Source organism: Dasypus novemcinctus, chromosome 2, assembly GCF_030445035.2.
Source record: "Dasypus novemcinctus isolate mDasNov1 chromosome 2, mDasNov1.1.hap2, whole genome shotgun sequence".
Lineage (NCBI taxonomy): Eukaryota > Metazoa > Chordata > Mammalia > Cingulata > Dasypodidae > Dasypus > Dasypus novemcinctus.
Genome location: NC_080674.1, coordinates 171,665,334 through 171,679,602, shown reverse-complemented (window position 1 = coordinate 171,679,602; position 14,269 = coordinate 171,665,334). Strand labels below are relative to the sequence as shown.

General features: G+C 36.8%; 1 protein-coding gene and 1 non-coding gene across 13 annotated transcripts in view; both read left to right on the top strand.

Annotated features, from left to right (window-relative positions):
- The window catches only part of GABRB2 (gamma-aminobutyric acid type A receptor subunit beta2), a 282,363-nt gene that overhangs the window by 61,552 nt on the left and 206,542 nt on the right, over nt 1-14,269 (top strand). The window lies entirely within an intron of this gene.
- Nucleotides 724-832, top strand: LOC111762338 (U6 spliceosomal RNA). Its single transcript, XR_002795470.1, has one exon. It is a non-coding gene; the product is annotated as a U6 spliceosomal RNA (small nuclear RNA).

Here is a 14,269-nt window from a genome sequence, read left to right as displayed (position 1 = left end):
CTTGGAACAAGCCCCAGATGCATTGCTTTAAAGAGCAAATACACCTAATAGTTGATGCAAAAAGGGGCAGCTAGGACTTGCTCTATTTCCTTTGAATTCCTTGAATAATCCCGGGAAATCAGTAAAACCAATGCTCCTCCAACTTGCTTCTCCACAGAAGATTTTGTCTAGGCTTAAAAGATTGGCATGCTTAATTAAGCTAGATAAATCAGAGATGTTCTAAGTCACAGCTAGCAAAGTGGCCTCCTCATCTGTAAATGTGATGTATTTTACTGATTTTCTGAGGCATTTTATTGTAGCAGCTATTGATTGTTTGGCATGCTTTATTGACTGAGCTCTAAGTTGGCAAATTATAATGATGAGTTTAGCCATGCTGTTTTTTCGTCCATTTCACAAAGACAATATGCTTGATCCATGGTCCTAGATGCCAGATCGAACCAACAGAGTTCTTTCCTGGGATTAGCCAGAGTACCAACTGTCATTGGACTTAGGTCCTCTTGTTAGTTGGTTTCACACCATATGGGCTGAACACAGAGTGCCTGCATTTACATCTCAAATGCATATGAACATGAGCAAGTAACTTAACCTCTGAGACTCAATTCCCTCATTAAAATGGGATATATCATCTTCCTAGAGTTGATGTGAACATGAAATATAAAAATTCCTGTAAATTTTTAGAATAATTCCTGTACACAGATCATTCATTAAAAATCAGCTTTGATAGTGCTTGCTTTGGCAGCACATATACTAAAAGATTTGAACGATACAGAGAAGATTAGCATGGCCCCTATGCAAGGATGATACGCAAATTCATGAAACACTCCATATTTTTAAGTACACAACTTCTCTAAAAATAATCAGCTTTGATATATATGCATGTTGCTATCATTTCATGTCAAATAAGAAATTATATTCCCAGGAAAATTGTGGAGAAAAGAGATGAAATTGTGGACAACTGATGACTGGATGTTAAGAATTTAAATACACCAAAATAATTTTTTTTCTGTAGCTACATAATTTCATGAAGACTTGTTCTTCAATAAATTAAAGGATATAATAAAAATTAGCAAAATAATACATCCATGGTGTACCAAGTTTGAATCTCTTTATTTTATGATGAAAGAGCCATCAGAGTTAGATAAGTGCTCAAGGTTATAGGTAACATAAGTGCCCCGACATCTAGGTCTTATAAACCACTCCTCACTACCTGCAGCTAGAGGGACTGCAGCAATGTTCCCAGTTATATACTCTTTGCAATCTCATGGCCAGTTGGAAGGTGTGGTAATTTTTTTCAGGTTGCTCAGAACTTCTCCATCTTTAATGTCCTCCTCTTTCACTTGGCCATAAATTATTCTAGAAGCAAGTTGATCTAGCCTATTTTATGCTCCATTTTAATGGAAAATCTAATATAAACATTGGCTAAAGGAGGAAAACCAACTTTGAAAGGGAGAACTACAAAAAAGAAAATATGATCATTGTATTAGATACGATTTGAAAATTCAAATGTATTTTTTATTCGACTTTGAACTTGCTTTGCTTCTTGGGGTGGTTTCTTAGACTTATTTTTATATCACAAGATTTGTCATCTTAAAAAAATAATAAAACTGCAGAATGACTTTCAGAATTTCATCTTTCTTCACCTTGTTCACTTAAAAAAATTTTTTGTCTTCTTAAATTGCAATGTCATTGGTTATTTTGGTTTACTATAAAAATGCTACTGGGATATGTGTGAATTTAGTCCTGTTCTAATTTGCATTTCCCTTAGTAATTGTGAACCAATTTATTGATACTATTTATGCTTTATTTCATTAATGCCTCAATCTTATGACACATTTAACAAATTTTTAAAGAAATTATTAAACTTCTCTAGGATGACAGTTTTATTGAAAGGACCTTTGTTGAATCTGAGAGACTTCAACATGAGGATTAGCTGATTTTCTCCTTTATCATCAGAGATTGGGTGACTACCTTTGGTGGTAGAGTGAGTCTCAGAAGCAAGCACCTACTAGAAAGGTCCATAAAACTTCCTGTGTGAGTTCAAGGTGTTTCTGGAAAATCATTTCCTATTCAAATATGTGGTGATACCTTATTGATAAGCCAAATATAGCCACTGCAGTTCCAGGCAAGACAGTTTTGAGTTGCAAGATAATTGAAATGAACATATGGGGTGTTCACTCTGTGAGCCTACACATGTGCATGAATTTATTTCTTTTCTCTTTTCAAAGTATTATCAGTTTAACTGTGGCTTATGTCTCCAGAAGTAAACCTCTGACCTGCCTGTCCATCTCTTTTCCAGTTTGTGCTAAAGGGCATTACAGTTTTCAGAGTAGTGACAGGGAAACTTAACCTTTCATTACAGCTTCTGAAATGGCCATCTGAACATGTTCATTGCCACTTTATAAACTCTGCCCTGAAGCTACATACTGATCTTTGTTAACCTTATAAAATTCAAAGGTAGTTGTTGTTATTTTGGTGCCAAAGAAACCATCACTACTGCTTTCCACAGCAGTTAGTTTCAAGAGTTAATAAATTCTACCTTGAACTAAAATTTAATATTGGAGCTTAGCTCAATAACTTGTATTATAGTTTTGACACAAATAATTTAAATTTAGTTTGTAAATTCAAGTTTGTTATATATCTTTGTCTAAATTTGAAAATAATATGCAGGTTTTAATGTGTCTTCTCAAAATACCCAGTGACTTTATCATAGTCTCCTTTTTATTACTCTGTATGGATCAGAACAATTCCTTATAAAATGGGTATATTTAGAAAACTTTAAAAATCTTTAACTTATGTGGAAAGCAGTGTTCCTAAATGTTCTGCTCTCAATAATGAAAAAATTGCAACATCTATGAAAACTGCTTTATGAGATGGTCATATATAGTAATAGAAATATAGATGTATGATGTTTCCAGTTTTCACCCAAATGTGTTCATTTTGTTTTGTTTTGTTTTGTTTTACTATAAACTATTAAAAAGCCAAGGAAGCCCAAAGGATTTAATTGACCATTACAGACATTAGAACTCAATCCTGGGTACCTGCTTTTGAGTTAAATTATGGCAGCAGAGGATGTAATGTCCATGACAGCAGATGTTTATGTGAGGTCCTCTTTTAGAGACAAAATAAATCTGGGTCTTTAGTTTTCTTTAATTGATTTTTTAGAAGATTGCAATTCTTCTGTCTTAAGAACTCTGAAAATCATTACTTTTTGTCTGTTCTAAAAGAAGTTTCTTTGTCTTTATTCATTTTATTTTGCATTAAATATTAGGAAGATAGAAATGTTTCCCCACTTGATAAAGAAATGTTTGCTGGATTTCTTTTGCAAAAATGTTCTTCTGTGTGCTCTCATGACTAAAGCAGAATTACCAGTTAGATTTTGTCACCTATGAACTATTTCAGTCATGCTTCCTGCCTTCTCACCAGAACTTAGAATGTGTTCATTAGACTCAACTCTTTAAATGGACCCTTGTGGCATTTGTGGCATGGTTCTATGAATTGCTCTAACATCTTTTGGGCAGCCTGAGTCTGCATTGGGTAACTATAATTGCTGCAGTTACCAGCCACATTACACTGCACACCTGAAGGGAGTTTGCAAGAATTCCTGCTCTAAGTTTCCTTCCAGGCCACAATGAAAAGGAGTAACATAGGCATAAAAATATGTATGTGCAACTACATAATATATTACCCCAAAAGACTTCAACCAAAGACCCTGGGAAAAACAGTAGCTATGCCCCATACCTATTACTCATGGTAGAAGTTAACCTTTTTAAGTCTTATACTCTTAGTCCTAAGGAGCCAGTGTTATATATCCTATTACATCAGGAGTTTTCCATGTTGCCTCTGGCAGGTATAACCATATTACTTTTCCCAGCATGATGCAAGATCTGTTCTCAGGCTTACTAATCTATCCCCAGGAAAGATTAAGGGACACTTTTTTTCCCTCCCAAAGATACTATTATTACAATAATATACACCTGTATATACATCTTGCCCCTGTTCCACCTCCATTACAGCTGTCTTTATGGAACAATTTGGGTCCTTATGCCAAATGAATGTTCCATGTACCATCTCTCATCATGTAAGTTTTTATCTTTGAAACTCAAGCATGCACACCATATGGACGGCCAGAACCATCAAAATTCAGACACAGACCAGAGTTTAGGCTGCCATAGAGACACTAAAGAAGAGAGATGTTTACTAATTCTCTTAAGTCAAGTATGGGTTTTTGCTAGAAACAAAAGTAGAGACACTAATGGGTTAAGAACTAACAGGTGTGGGTGCTAGTGTTCAGATTCTCAGATGGCGCTTCATTTCTCTCTCTCTATTGCTGTCACATGAGCTATTGATAGCAGTGTACCTATCAATAAGGTACACACTTTCTCTTGACGCTTTGATCATTTGAGAATGCCTTGAGCAAAACAATTTCGAACTAAGTAAATTCACACATTCTCAATAAGAATGTCTGGTGAGATGTCTTGGACAATGACACTTAGAAGAATAAAAGCCTTTGTCTTGAACTTCCTCAAATACAAGTAACAGGTCTTCACTTTGCAAACCCCGCAGCACAGGCATCAGGAGATTGAGGCATTTCAGAAACAATACGGCTTGTGCAGTCATAAAATGCTAAGGTAAAGTTTTGCCTTGTCCCTTACATCGGTTATTTTGGAGGAGTTTCCATTGCTTTCCTTATCTTCACTTTCCTCCTCTGTAATATGAATTTAAAGGTGATAACCTCTAGTTGCTGTGATGAAATCATATGTGTCATCTGCAGAAGCTGTGGTATGCATGATGGTTAGGAAGAGGGGTTTGAAAGTCAAACAGTCAATAGTCTTAGTTTGCCAGAGCTGATATGAAAAAGGACTAGGCACAGTTGACTTAAACAATAGGAATTTATTGCTTATAGTTTTGGAGACTACAAATCCAAAATCAAAGTGTTGGTAAGATCACGCTTTCACTGAAGTCTGTAGCTTACTGGTGGTGGCTTCCCTGAAATCCATAACTCAGTCTGCCTCTGTCATCTGTCCATCTCTCTCCCTGTTTGTCTCCTCCTGACTGTGTCCAAATTTCCTTTACTTAAAAGGACTCCAGTCCTTAAGGCCCATCTTGATTCAGTTTGGTCTCACTTTAGCTAATAGCCTTTCCGAAGATCTTATTTACAAATGGGCTCACATCCATAGGAACAGAGGTTAGGACTTGAATCTGTCTCTGCAGGGACAGCGAGTCAGTCCGTTACACTTATCAACTATGAGATCAGGCCCATTCACATACCTTACTCAACTGCAAAGTAGAGACAATTTCAATAAATACCTCATGGGGTTGTTGTGAGGATTAAATGAAGAAATCCGTATAAATTCCTTAACAGAGTTTCAGGTATCTACTAAACCCTGGATAAATGTTAACTAAAAGTATTGAGCAGTATATACGGCAAAAAGAATTAAATTAATCAATAACAATAAAAACATCTTCCATATAAGCCCTACTATATGCTGGTTATGCTGGGAGGTATTATTTTGCAGATGAGAAATTGGAAAGTGAGAGCTAAAATGGTCATGGCCACTCAACTAGTAAATTTCAGAGTCAAGATTCACAGGCTTGCGAGTGACATTCCAAAGTCCATGCTCATATTCTGTTTCAGCTGCCTCTTGACAAACTTCCATGCAGCAGCAGGCAGAAAAGCTGCCATGTAATTGAACTAGTCTTTGCATGCCAGATTATTCATACCATTGACTTCTTCACACACATTTCTAACGGTGCTTGCTAGCTGTCCTGTTTTTCTATCTGTAATACAAGGTCTGATTTTGATACCTATTGATTAGTCCATTGACTGAAACTCAATATTTCAGTTACTTATAAAATAAAGATGCTAATGCATGTCTAATAAAGCTGTTTGAGAATTACACTTTTCCTATGTTGGAAATTGTTATAAAGAATTTCTTCCACAGAGTAGGTATTCATATTTTTGTTGTTGTTGTTAATAGGAGAGGGTGAAATTTCTTTATCAGCTCTTCTGCATGAGTTTCTAATCATTAAGTCTAAGAAGCTTATTTTTACATTTGCATAGTAATTAAAAATCAGTGACGTTTATAGGAACTTAAATCCAATGTGAATTAATGGGATATGTGAAGCATAACAGAACTTAAACTTTTTTTATCTAATTAGAATGATTAGGAAAAATAAAAACAGAAGTCTCAATAACATTGAGTTGATAACAACAACACTTGTATGCAATAATGTACTCATTCACTTTCCAAATTAAAAAGATCTATTTTGCAAGTTTTCCACTAAATGAAGGCACATATTTTCCAATAAGAGAACCATATTCCTGAAAATAGAACAGTTTATTTTACTTTAATTTTTAAATTTTTATTGTGTTAAAATATACATAACATAAAAATCATTTTAACCATTTTTAAGTTTACAGTTCTGTGACATTAAGTACATTGATGATGTTGTGTAACCTTCACCACTATCTATATCCAGAATATTTTCATCATCCAAAACAGAAACTGGTACCAATCCATTAAATTTTAGCCAAAGTAACTATTTCTAAAAATTATTGTATTATTATTTTTAATTAGAGAAGTTGTAGGCTTACATATAAATCATGTAAAAATACAATGTTCCTATATACCCCCTTATTGTTAACACTTTGAATTAGTGCAGTACCTTTGTTACAATTGATGGAAGAATATTAAAACAGGACTATTCACTATAGTCCATAGTTTACATTAGGTATATTTTTCCCCATATACCACCCTATTATTAACACCTTGCATTAGTGTCTTACATTTTCTATAATTCATGAAAGAACATTTTTATATACTTGTACTGCTGATCCCAGTCCATTGTTGACAATAGAGTTCACCGTATTATACAGACCCATGTTTTATCTTCTAACTTTGATTCTAGTAACATCTACAACTCAAAAACTCCCCCTTTCAACCATTTTCATGTTCCTAATTTGGTGATGTTAATTACACTCAAAATAATATACTACCATCACCACCATCCTTTTCCAAACCTTTACAATAAACTTAAATAGAAATTTTGTACAAATTCAGCATCAGCTCCCCATTTTTTACACCAATCTATCCCCTGGTAACCTATATTCTAGATTCTAACTCTTTGATTTACTTATTAAAATTAATTCACATCAGTGAGATCATACAATATTTGTCCTTTTGTACCTGGCTTATTTCACTCAGCTTTGTGTCCTCAAGGTTCATTCATGTATAGGTTACCCTTTTCATTTCTGCATACTACTGCACACCATATTCTCCTTCTTTTCCTTTCAACCTGCAGAACTCTCTTTAGCAATTCTTGTAGGGCAGGTCTCTTGTTGACTAACTCCCTCAGTTTATATTTATCTGTGAATATTTTAAACTCTCCCTCATTTTTGAAGGACAGTTCTGCTAGATAAAGAATTTGGGGCTGGCAGTTTTTCTCTTTCAGTACCTTGAATATATCCTGCTGCTGCCTTCTTGCCTTCATGATTTCTGATGAGAAATTGGCACTGGTCTTATTGGCACTGGTCTTATTGTGGTTCCTTTGGGTGTGATGAATTGATTTTCTCTTGTTGCTTTCAGGATTCTCTCTTTATCTTTGGCATTTGACATTCTGATTAGTATGTGTCTCAGATTAGGTCTGTTAGGATTTACTCTGTTTGGAGTATGTTGAGCTTCGTGGGCATGTATAGTTATGCCTTTCATAAGAGTTGGGAAATTTTCAGCCATTATTTCCTCAAATAATCTTTCTGCCCTTTTTTTCTTCTATTCTTCTGGGATACCCATGATGTGTATAGTGTGCTTTGTACAATCACTCAAATCCCTGAGACACTGCTCATTTTTTTTCTATTTTTTTCTCTGTTATTCTGACTGTATGGTTTCAATTGTCCTCTCTTCTAGTTTGCTGATTCTTTCTTCTGCTTGTTCAAATTTGCTGTTGTATGCCTGTAGTGTATTTTTAATCTCTCCTATTATGCATTTCATCCCCATAATTTCTGATATATATTTTTTTATACTTCCAAATTTGTCTTTATGCTTACACATTGGCTTCTTAATATCCTTTAGCTCTTTTTTTTTTTTAAGATTTATTTATTTATTTAATTCCTCTCCCCCTCCCCCAGTTGTCTGTTCTCTGTGTCTATTTTCTGCATCTTGTTTCTTTGTCCGCTTCTGTTGTCGTCAGCGGCACGGGAAGTATGGGCGGTTGGGCAGGCTGCACTTTCTTTCGTGCTGGGTGGCTCTCCTTAAGGGGCGCAGTCCTTGCGCATGGGGCTCCCCTACGCGGGGGACACCCCTGTGTGGGGTGGCACTCCTTGTGCGCATCAGCACTGCGCATGGGCCAGCTCCACACGGGTCAAGGAGGCCCGGGGTTTGAACCGCGGACCTCCCATGTGGTAGACGGACACCCTAACCACTGGGCCAAGTCCGTTTCCCCCCTTTAGCTCTTTATGCATATTTCCTTTAAATTCTTGAATTGATTTAGGAGATTTGCTTGAACATCTTTGATTAGTTGTTCCAACTTCTTTGTCTCCTCTGATGTTTTAATTTGTTCCCTAGACTGAGCCATATCTTCCTGTTTCTTAATGTGGCTTGTAATTTTTTGCTGATATCTGGGCATCTCATTATCTTGATGAGTTAACTCTGAAGATCTATTTTTCCTTCTTGTCTAGAGTTTTATCGTTGATTGTCTTTTTGTTAAGGCTCTTCTTTGATGCTTGGTCTTCTCATCCTAGACCTTTAGAATAGGTCAGGCTTAACTGTTCATATTTTCTCAGCTCTTCTTAATTGGTTTCTTGCCCTGGCTATGTAGTGCAATTTTTAAGTTTGTACTCTTTCTGCAATTGTTTCACCTCCAGGAGAGAGCTTCCTTTCCTCTGTTCCTTCTTTGGGATATTTTACCTGTTGAGCTGTTGTTTGTTTTTGCAAAGATTTTTCTCCCCAGCTCCTATATTTATTTAAATTGTCTTCCTCTCTCAGTGCCCCACTTTCCTTACACTTTCCATTTCTGGAACCCTTCTGACCTTATAGCAGTTCAGTTTAACTCCTTTTTTTTTTCTGTGAGGGTTTTCTGCTTCTGATTTCTTCACTGTTATGGTGTCTCACCTCAGGGAGTGAGATGGAGTTAATTCAGAAAGGTGGGTCGTTTCAGAAAAGTTCATTTTTCCTTTAGATGTCCAGCTGACTGAAACTAGATTGAGTGAGGGCACAGTAGTCCTTACAAGCCTTTCTATCAAGGTCTGTAGTTTTTGCGTGTGTTTTGTTTTTGTTTTTGTTTTGCCCTTTGGGGCCCTTTTGACTGTAGCACTCCTCTGTGACTTGTGTTTAGCCCTGGGTCTTTGTGGACGTAGGTCCCTGTGCCATGGAGCTCTACTTGCTGCTGTGAGTCTACAGTTTCACTTTGCAGTGGGAGGGAGAGTTGCAGCTTGCTTAGGGAATTGTTGAAGGAAGAGTGTCCCAGACTGGTCAGATTCTCTTCAAACACATTTGCCACAGCTCAAGCAAAAGTGTCAGGTAATGCACACATCTCTGTGCTCTCTGGAGCTGCAGTTATGATGATCTGGGATTAAATCATAAAGGTCTGGAATGAAATCATGAAATACTGGAATGAAATCACACTTGCCTAATATCTTTGACAAGGAAATAGTATAATGTATGAAAATCATTTCCTTCTTCCTTCAAATGAAATATGCCCTGAACTGCCTGTCTTTGCAATAAACTTGTTTCTGAAAAATCATCAAAGTGATGAGGAAACAAAATTTTAGTAGTATTGTAGCTCATCTTCAGCTTCGTTGTAGTTAATAGTTCTAGTCTTTGTGGTTTTTGTTGTGATTTCTTTCTGTTGATGGTCAGTTTTAATTAGGTTCTATGAATGCTTTGTTAGAGGAGATCTGAGGAGCAGAGTTTAGCCTAAATCCAAATATGTTATAAAACACAGTTTGAAATCTATTTGGTTTGGTTTGTTGATAATAACCATCCATTTTTTGGAGATTAGAAATACATAATATACTTAAGCTAAAAGATAGTGTTTGGATGTATTTTTTATCCTTGAACATTATTATTTCATGGTTGTTAGCTCTATAAATGAATCTATCTCTCTATCTATCTATCTTCTATCCGTCTACCTACTTACCTATCTTTCTATCTATCTATTGCCTTTCTTTCAGTTTGAGTAATGAGCAAGGTTTTTTGATTTTGTTTTTAATTAATATCTTCTTAAGTAGGGCTTATATAAAATATCACTGGGTGGTAGGGATTGTGAATATTTACATTTTTCATACTGCTCTATGTTTTTCAATTTTTTTCTATAGACTGTCCTCTAAGTCTGAAAGAGACCACTTAAAGATACACTTTTGAATATAAAAATGAAGTAGTCATACAATTTATAGAAGAAAGGAATCATATTCCTAAATACTTTGCTCCATCTTTCTAACTCTACCCCATCTCTGTAGTTCTGATGTAGTTACAGTCACCTCTGCCATCCATAACTCCCTTAACAATGTGATTAGTACACACATGAAGTTGTTTCTTTCTCAATATCGTAGGAAACCCTTTGTTTTACAATGAAACCAAATATAGTGTGGTCTGTAGGTATTATCTGTATGAGTGTACACAGTAAGAATTCTGTTAGCATCATGATCATTACCAATGCTTGATCTTCATTATCTTGACTTGGGAGATGTAGAAAGGATATGATTCTGAGCCTCAGCAGCTACAGTTATGCCCCAAGGGACCAAAGAAGAGAGAAGATGTAGAAATCAGGGAATGTGTTCAAATAATCATAAAAATGAATTTCTTCCTCCTTTCCTACTTTCCAAATTATTTTTTTATTTTTTGTGAAGTGTAAGTGTTAGGCATAATGCTAGGTTATTTGGACACATTTATAGATGTGCAAATAAAAACACTCAACCCTTGTCTCTTAAGGCTGTAGTGGAAAGTCAGTTTAAATAATTAAAATTCTAAAATACTATATAGTAAAAGAAAAGTTTTTAAGGGGTTTCATGGCAGAACTTTATTCTCTTGATTTATGCTAGTGAAGAATTTTTTGATAAGATAAAACTCTTAGAGAAGAGGTAAGAGATGAGCCAGTTGGAAAGATCATGCTGGTCACCATGTGAAGAGGGGAGGAAGAGGGCAAAACTAGAGACAGGGAAGCATTTAGGAAGTAATGCCAAGAGGCTGAGCAGAAAATATGGTCACCCCTAGGACAGTGGCGGTTGAGTGTGAAAGAAGGGTTCAGTTTCATCCAGTTGACCTGTTTTGGTTGCATATGACCTGTGCTGGATCTGATCGGTTGATGTGCACATCATGCTAGGTGTTTTGTTTTTTTCTCTCTCTATTTTTTTTAAATGTTACATTAAAAAAAAACAAGAGCTTCCCGCATACTCCTCACCCCCCCACACCCCACTTCTCCCAAATCAACAACCTCTTTTATCTTCATGGGACATGCATTGCATTTGGTGACTACATTTTGGAGCAATGCTGCACCACATGGATAATGGTTTACATTGTAGTATACACTCTCCTCCAGTCCACCCAGTGGGCCATGGCAGGACATACATTGTCCAGCATCTGTTCCTGCAGTACCAACCAGGACAACTCAAAGTCCTGAAAATGCCCCCACATCAAATCTCTTCTTCCCTCTCCCCAGCCTCAGCAGCTACTGTGGCCACTTTCTCCACATCAATGCTACAGTTTCTTCCATTACCAATCACAGTAGTTCCATAGTAGACTATCAGTAAGTCCACTCTAATCCATACTCTATTTCTCCATCCTGTGGACCCGGGGATGGTTATGTCCACTCCACCTCTATATCAAGAGGGGGCTTAGATTCTGCATGGATGATGGATGCAATTCTCTTACTTGCAGTTGTAGGTGCTCTTGGCTCCCTGGTTTGGTGGTTGACCTTCTTCACCTCCCTGTTAGCTGGCTGGGGTAAGTCCAATAAACCAGAGGGTAGGAGTTGCAAGTCTGCTGAGGCTCAGGCTTGTCTATCACATGGACAGTCCAGAGATTCAGGTCTCCTAAGTATACACCAACCCCAGTGCCAACCACATGTCCAGAAGAGGCATGTGTAGAAAGGTCACATCTGAGTCCAACTCCATCACATTCAGGAACATAAATTCCAAAGAGGGCCTACTGACATGGCACTGAACTACAGAGTCATCTGCCATGACCGTAGAACCTGTGGGTCTCTGTAGTCCTCAGTAGAACCAGTGCCTGGGGTTGTATCTACTTTGGCTGTCTCTGGGACCCTGCTGAGGCGTGCATAAACACAATCCTTCTGATGACCTCCTGACTCTTTTTTGGAGACTCATAGCCATATAAACTCATTTGTCCTTTCCATTTCCCCCTTTTATTCAAGGTTAAAAAGCAGTGTTTAACACCTGATATTACATGAAGGCTGAGATATTTTGCTAGTCTGAGTTGACCCTTTTATTCAAGATCTTTTTCTAGTTACATCATCAGCTGATGCTTGGCAGTAATCCCTCGGTACCAGGGAGGCTCATCCCTGGGAGTCATGTACCATGCTGGGGGGAAGGTAATGCATTTACATGCTGAGTTTGACTTAGAGAGTGGCCACATTTGAGCAGCATGGAGGCTCTCAGGAAGTAACTCTTAAGCACCCTGCAGCTCTAGGCCTAGTTCACATTTCAGGCACACATCCTCATAAGCATAGTCATCAGTATCAAGGGCTCATTGTTGGATCATCCTTCTTTATTGGTCTTTGCCATTGTACTTGGGAGATTGTTGCTGTTCCATTGGGGAATATGATAGAGCTCCCCTGGGTAGGAAGTCAGCACTCACTTAGTTGTTGTTTTTAACTGTAACCACTATGAAAATATCCAAATATTTTTATGTACCCTATACATATGCCCTGGAGCACTCCCTCCCAACAATGTCAGATCTTGAGTATGACTCCTGAAAGGAGGTGATGCAAAGAGAGTATTGAGAAATACTTAGGAAGCAGAGTAGACATGTGAACAGATGTTACAATACGGTGCTATGAATACCATGATCCACCTGGGTATAAGATATATAGCTCATTCATGAGAAGGGTGATTAACAGAGTGTCTGAGAAGACTTTGAAGAGAATGTGATGTCTGAGCTGGTTTTCCTCATGCAGTAGATGGGATAAAGGCTTTATAGACAAAGGAAAAAGAATGTGCCTGATTGCCAAAGTAATAAAACTGGGTGTGATATTCAGGTATATACATATTAACTGATGTTGTAGAACAATAATCTCCAAAATGAGAAGGCATGGTAGAGATATTACTAGAAAGGTATTTTATCTTGCCAGGCTTTGGAGTGAAAGAAAACCACTCAGCTGATCATAATTAATATATTTTTTACATGATATTATACTGACAGTTGGAGTATTTTAGTCCAGGAGTGAATTGTCCATACCTTATTTTATGTCTATTAATTTGAAACAAACTCAAGGTGAATGACATCAGAGAGATATAGTACCCCATTTATGTAATGTTGCCTAATTTTCTTTATGTATCTTTCTATAATGGGATTAAATATTGCTAGTTTAAAAAGGAGCCTCAGAGCCTCTCCAAAATAGAGAATAGCTTACAGGAAATTATATTGTTCTTGCAGATTGAGTCCACCTTACTTAACAATGATTGTTTACAGATTTTCATGCCTTATTTTTATGCTATTAGTATAAGACTTTATGATTCTAAGGTCATGTGCATAGATAAACATCTATATGACATATGAAACTGATTAAAAATAGAGAGTGGGAATAATTTGGCCTATACTATTCCTGAATTGGTTTCAGAGCATGATACTGTATATTCATATTTTGATCTAGCTCTCTGAATCCTTCAGGTCTCCTCTTAATAGTCTTTTACTCATGGAAACCACAGACCTTGTTTTATTCGCCTTTAGAAAATGCAACAATTTTTCCTATTACAATTTTATTTTAAAAACTACTTGGTTAAATTTGTTTTAATGTCTAACTTCTTGCCAAACTAATAACAACTCGAGAGAAGGGACAATGTCTTGAGAGATAGGAACTATGTTATTCTTTTTGGTCAGTTGTTCTGGGTCTTGTCAGAGAAATTAGATTGAAAGCTAGGCACTAACTCTCAAGCCTCATCTACAAAATGGCAAGAACTGCTACCTAGGTAAGTCTTGTCTTAATTTACCACCACTTTCCCATCTAGAGTTCAAGCTTTATGAAAAGAGAACTTGACATCTAGTTTGCTATATGTTCAGAGGCCAGTTGCCTCTAATATTTCCTGACATAGCATAGG